The following is a 7,452-nucleotide window of genomic DNA, read 5'->3' on the forward strand; positions in this document are numbered from 1 at the left end:
GACTAAACGTATTTTAGTGAAATTAAAGTACATGCTGTTTTAATCAATTATTAAACCATGAGGAAAATAAAATTTGCAATACCATGTGTTGTATACTATATATACTAATAATTATTCAATTTTATGTGGTTACCTTACATTTAAAGCTGATCTGAAACAAAGACAGAATTGTTAAAAAGCACTATATAAATCAAATTTGATTCGAGATGATATTTGATGAAACTATTAGACTTCTTGGAGACACACAGGAACATTAATCACAAATCTCCTGCTTTGTATGTTCAGCATTTGATGCAAATGGATTAAACCATATTTCCTAATTCTTTCATCTGGGTGTGGCTTTCTTTTAATTATTTTGGTAACACTTTACAACAAGGTTGTATTTGTTAACATTAGTTAATGCACAATTCATAAAATGAACAATTGTATTAACATAGATTAATAAATGGTAGGCTAATAAACTATATTGCTAATTGTTAATGCATTCAGTAATGTTAACAAATGCAACTTTATTGTAAACTGTTACAAATTCTTTTATTCAAAAACTGCTCAGCATCTTTCATAGAAAATGAAACGAACAAAAGAGCAAAGTCCTGCTGTCATCTACAAAGGACATCAAATAAAAGTTGTGTTTTGAATGGGTCAGAATTATTGTACATTTTATTGTAATACTGCTAAATTTTAAATCTACACTCTCATGTTGAAAAAAAAAACAATTGATGATTATCAAGAAAACATAAAATCTGCCATAAAAAGTATTACTTGCCCTGTTGCCATAAAATGTGGAAAGGTCTGAAACAGAGGACAAACATGCGTTGGGTCCCATTATTCTGTTCTGTATGATTTATAGACTTGTCCCCACAGGGTCAAAGAAATAACTGATATTAATGTGGTCCCCCACTAAAGGGATTACCAGGTACACACAGAGACACACACAAACAGATATATGGAGAGAGAGAGAGAGAGAGAGAGAGAGAGAGAGAGAGAGAGAGAGAGAGAGAGAGAGAGAGAGAGAGAGAGAGAGAGTTAGGGTCTATTTGACTGACAGCTGGAGGAGAAGGATTCAATCTGTGAGTTTATTAATACTGGGAGACAGACTTTGTTTTGTGAAAATGAGCTATTGATTACAGAGCCTGAGGACATCAAAGAGCCCAAAAGAAAAGTGGAAGAGTTGGGCTAAAAACTGACACTACAGACTATCTAATGACCCATCAAGAACACATCACAGTCATGTATTTAACACCTCAACAAGTAAGACATCATGTTTCCTTCATTCTGACACCATTTACAGACTGTAATGCAAATAATATTTTTTCAATTTCCTTACAAATTCTTATAACAGTTGTGCAAAAATAAAGTGATAATTCTCAGTATGATATGTAGTAATTACTGCCCTACTGTTATTTATCGGGCACATTTAAATTATTGTTTTTAATAAAAAGTTATTATTGTTTTTTATTATTGTTTTTTTTTAAACTTTTTTTTAACTAAAATAACTAGATATCCCAGAAAAGTAAAGATTTCAGTAAGAGATCCAGATACATTAAGGTTATGGGATCTTGAGAGAATTGGGTTTAATATGTCATCTAAATCATCAGATTGTCACAAATAATACACATTCTTGCAGTATTACCTTTGTTGCTTTATAATGCTGTGTCATAGCAAATTGTTTTGGTTCAAGGCCTCTATGTTGCATTTTTTTTAAACAACTATCAAATGGCACGTTGTCCTGGAGCGTTCCCAGTGGTGCAATGATCCCCAGAGCAGCAGAGTTGTTAGCAACCTTCAAAAACCCACTGAATAAAACACGTCTGACCCTGCTAGCACCTTTTCTCCTAGTCTATTCTTTACTCTTTCCTTTAAAAAACAACAACTCTTCAATATACTCCTGCTTCATGTACTGTGTTAGGTTAACCGAGACAAGATTCAGAGTAGTTATGCACTGCTGCCCTTTTCTTCATGTGATTGCGTCCTTTGTTTTCCTCACTTGTAAGTTGCTTTGGATAAAAGTGTCTGCTAACCAGTTAAGCACTGAGACTATTTTCAAAAGCTTCCCATACTGGCATGCAGAGTTATGCATACACAAATTTGGTATCATTTCACAGGAAACCCTTTGAAATGACATAAAACACTGTTAAATGTGCTAAACATGGTTGTATGTGTTGTCAGTCCTCTAATAAACACAAAAAAGGCGCTTTTTGATTATTATTATTTTATTTATTTGAAAGTCTATAAATCTGGCCCTGGGTGCTCCAGCAACCTGCAGACCATTTTGTTTGATTCCAGCAAATGTGAGCTTTTAGAGGAAAAGGGAAATTTGTCTCTATACGGATGCCTGCAAAAGTTATTTTACTCCAACTGAAGGGAGGAATAATACCCTCTTTGTATTTAATCTGTTTGTGACAAATAATATTATTTATGTTGTTCATATGATGAAACGCCAAATTGTCCTTTTTTGTGCTGTGTTCTAAACCCTGTCTTTGACAGTGGATTTCTCAAGCTTTTTGTGGTCTATCAGACTGGAGACAGTTCTGGTTGTTAACAGTAGGTGGTGGTAAGCGCCAGAAAAAAACATTGTTTATGTTGAAGAGGGAGCGAGAAGTACCGTTCAAGTCAGAGGAGTAAAAAACAGTTTTCATATGAAGTACTTTGTTTTGCATATACAATAAATAGCAAGGGATTTTTCATGCATACAACCAAAGAAAACGCTGTAAATGGACTCATTTTGTAGAGGACAACCTACAGACTATGTAGCATTTAGTGGCTAATATGCGCTATCATGGACTCTGATGCTCAAGTTTCACAGAATACTTCCCTGTCTGACTCCATTACAGACACTGAATATACCATTTTATATCAATATGGTTTGATGCAGCTTATGCTGGATTTTTCAGTAGTGCAGCAACAACAGCTTTCCCACTACATCAAGATTCTTCTCAGAGCTTCCAAGAGATGTCAGGATGGACCCGAGCTCAAGAGAATCAGACCAACTACCAACACTCACCTGTGTATCCTTTCCCTCAGCACCCTCCCGTGTCAGTTAATTATATAACTCAGCCTTTAAGTGTGACAGCCCCCCAGTATTATCCCAAGCAGTATCACAACAATACCCTCAGCAGTTTCACCAGCCTCGTCCTTCACGAGCCAGACAATGTTTCAACGGAGGAACTTTGCACTCATTGCTACGTCTGTGGCAGCAGCGAGTACTTCTCAACAGGCTGTAAAAGTGCCAGACCTCAGTCAGGAGCCCCATTAAACAGGAGCGGGTTGCCCCCAATGGACAGGGTGTGATCTGAGGGTGTAGATATGTCCCAGAAACAGGAGAGATGTGCTAAAAACCATCAGCTTGAGCTCGAATCCCAGTTACTCAACAGAATTTTAATGACCTCTTGTCATGTAGAGGGAGCTATCACGTGATGCTTCATTCATGGTAAAGTTATGGTGAAGAAGCCTCGTGTTCTGTGTGGTACTCATTTCATATCTTTTGATATCACCCCTTTACATGAGTATTACATGTGCATTTATCGAATAACAATCAACTGTGGAACATTTCTCAACCAATCAGAATAAAGCATTCAACAGACCCGTGGTATAAAGTCATGTAATGTGGAAGCAGTTCTGATAAAAACAGGGAGGCTGTTCCACAGTATTGGTGCAGCGACGTCAAAGGCTCTGTCTCCTCTTGTTTTCAATCTTGTCCTTTATATATTTAGCAAGACACCTTAACCCCAATTGCTCCTCAGGCATTGGGATAGCTGCCCACTGCTCCAGATGTGTGTGTGTGTGTGTGTTCACTATTCACTGGGGTGCGTAAAATGCAGAGTGACTTATACTTTTAAAAAAATAAATGAAGAAAATACTTTAGTAGCCAAGGTCACTTCAAAAGTGGGTCACTGTTTTGCTCTATAACCAGGTGACAAATCAGTGGGTGTTCGCAGCCTGTCTGACACCCCTAAAGACTTTGAGCTAAACAAACCTCCACAGATGACCCCAAAACAGTCGGTACAAGGTGTGAAAATCACACTTATTGATGACTCAGTTTGCTCAGAGAGTGCTGAGGGGTTCCAGGAGGCAGGTTTGTATTATTAATGATCATCTTTTCTCTCTTTAAAGGCCATAATGAGCATGTATTGGTCAGGATGCGATCTAACCGATCGGCTGAGAGTCCTGAGCCTTCATCTAATGCAAAGCCGCTCACATACACTGATGAACATAATATGCACACCAGTGACTCCACCGAGAATTAGTGGACCGACAAGGTCACAGAGAGTAGATCAGCCTGCCAAAAATCCTCACACACGCACATAAATCAAAGTCCCTTTAAAGAGACAAAGACATCTGAACTGAACTGGGATTGGGACTGATTGTAGTGAGCTAATTCAGATGTGATACAAGACAAACCCTCATCTCTGATCAGCTTAATATCAAATTCATTCAAAAGTTTCATGAATGATGATTTGAAGTCATTTCAAGGTCAAAGTAATTCAGCAATTATACAAATAACAAACATATCATTATGAAAGCATGTTAGCCTTTAGAGTCATCCAACACATTTTCTGAGTGTGTTTGTCATGGACTGTAAGAGAATTGAATTATCTTCAAACTGAGAGTTAGGTTTTGCCTTCATTGCTGTATTTGTATTTGCTGTGTTTGAACAAATGTGCTATTTACATCTGTAAAGATTGTTACGGTTTCTGTTTTTGGGTTTGTTCTGTTATTTTCTCTATTTTTCTTTAGATTGCCAGCTACAGATTTACACCCGTCCTGAATTTGATGAGCAGTATTTAAGACACTGCCAGACCCGTATCCTGCAGTTTGTTCAGGAGTTGGTCCTTTTTTAATGTTTATTAATTGAACATCTATTTCCTTTATTATGTAACCCCTAGATGCAAGTAATACATATTTAGCTGGAATGTAACAAGATGGATTGATCGTTCAAAACACACACACTCACACACACACACACACACACACACACACACACACACACACACACACACACACACACACACACACACACACACACACACACACACACACACACACACACACACACACACACACAAATATTAGACAAAGATGCACACACATTGATTCAGAGCAGAAAATCTAGGAAATAAGCGGATTTTATGTCTATGCCATTGTGAGTTTGCATGACTGCAATCTACAGCAATGAGAGCAACATCAGAGCGAGATAACTGCAAAATAAATCATCTGAAAGTGTCTGTTCTCCTGATGAAGATATATCTGAACACTTCTCGTACATTGTAAAATAATCATATATAGGCCGTTTCATCGGACACACATGCATTGTCATGGTAACGCGTCTGGACTGAACTTCCGGTCTCTGTTTAATGGTCTGGTTAGTGGCTAAACTGAACTCTGGAACAAATACCTTGTGAAAAATATCAAATGTTTTTGTTTCCTGACTGCAATCATGAAACAGTGATATGTGAAGGGAGGTTTGGCAGCCGATCTGTAGTTAAGATTGTATAGATTATATAAGACACATTTAACACAGTAACGTTAGCTGTAATTTAAAGGTCAAATTTTTTCTGATCCCATTTTTTAAACCCTAGTTAGTTTGTAAAGTTGCTATAATAGCATAAATAATAGTTCACTGCCAGGCGATATATTTTCTTTAACAGAATTCGCCTTTCAAAGCCTACAGCGATCAGACGGTTTGGACTACAGCCCTCTCCTTCCTGCTTTAATGATGTCACTAGAACAGTTTTTGGACTAAACTCCGCCCTAACAAACTAACAAGCTAAGCTGCTATCGAATCACAGCACACTAAACAAACTACACAATCAGAACTTGATACGTATTTCTGAAGGAGGGACTTCATAGAACAAGAAAGACATCAGACCATTTTGAGGACAGTGAAAACAGCGCTATAGAGATAAGTAAATTGTGTGGAAAATACAGCGTTTTTTACACGTGAAACATGAACACATGTTATATTGCACACTGTAAACACAATCAAAGTATCAAAAACACAGAAAAAATGGGACCAATGATTTGAACTAATGTCATCTACTTGTTTATTTTTAACTACTCTAAAAAGTACTTGTTGTTATTGATTCTTTGTGGAAGATTACTGGAAGTTATGTTTGTTCCACGAAAGCCGTTTGTTTATGTTGTTACAGACACAAGACATGCCACTACAAACTATTATCATCTGTGTAAGTTATCTGCCGATACTTTATGTGGCTCCTGTATGTTTATTTTTCAACAGGGCTGCATGTTGGGATCAAATCGCCTATAAAATCATAATTCACCAGCTTAACAATCTTATAATCAATATAATAATCACTCCACACAGAGAGACACACAGTGAGACACACAGTGACAGACAGTGTTTGATTTCAAGCAAATCCTCTGACAGCAACCTAACCAAACTCCCACAGGTCCAGATCCAATTTAAAATCTGCCAAGCAACGTCGAAACAGTGAAAAGTCCACTTCAAAACATTTTAAGGCCCTGATTTTACCACTTATTTCGTGTGTGTGTGTGTGTGTGTGTGTGTGTGTGTGTGTGTGTGTGTGTGTGTGTGTGTGTGTGTGTGTGTGTGTGTGTGTGTCTGATTCATAAAACATTCACATTGTGCATTCATTTAACCCCTTGTAGTGAATATTTCTCACACTGCTGTGAACTTTCAAACCCACATGACTCTTTGATCAGTCTGTCTGCTGTTGTTTTTTATATTTGTGGATTCTATCTGTGCAGGTGTACGGCTCTGTGCTGAACTTTATTATTGATCGATCCTTAGTCTTTATAGTTATCTACTGCATAGTGGCCTTTAAACACCTATGGTGCCTTAAAATGTAAACTAGTTAGGCATCTTACTAATACTAAGAAGAGAGCTTACATGTTGACTTTAATCTACAAATACAAAAGCACACACGATTCAGGTGAATTATTAGCCTGGGTTTCCCCATGCTGCCTTGCGCACAAATTTATTCACGCTGCAAGTCTAGCATGGAAACCATGGCCCAAATTTCCCCCTGAAATAGGGAACCAATCACAGATCGGGGAGAAGGCAGCAAGACGATGACAACATCTATGCGACACACCGATTGGCTATGAGCTACGTACAGACGCATTTGATCGACATTCGTAGCGTCCAATAAACGGCTCTGGGCATTCGTAAACCACGACTGAAATACGGGAAAATGAGCATATGGTTCCAAGACCACGTCTCTTTCTCTATGAGACTGCTCTGGTGTTAGCCAGGCAAGTGAATTATACAGATTTTACTCAAAATGGTGCATTTATTCAAAATGGTGCATCATTTACATTCACTGTGTGTGTTTGTGTTAGTCAGTGTTCAAATGTACTGTGACAAACAAACACACAGTCAGACAGATTAAAGAGCAGTGGTGGACAAATATCATCGGTTAGGTTGACGTGTCCCCTTAAGTTGGTTTAGAGAAGAAAAGTTCTCTGAAT

Source organism: Misgurnus anguillicaudatus, chromosome 2 (genome assembly GCF_027580225.2).
Source record: "Misgurnus anguillicaudatus chromosome 2, ASM2758022v2, whole genome shotgun sequence".
Lineage (NCBI taxonomy): Eukaryota > Metazoa > Chordata > Actinopteri > Cypriniformes > Cobitidae > Misgurnus > Misgurnus anguillicaudatus.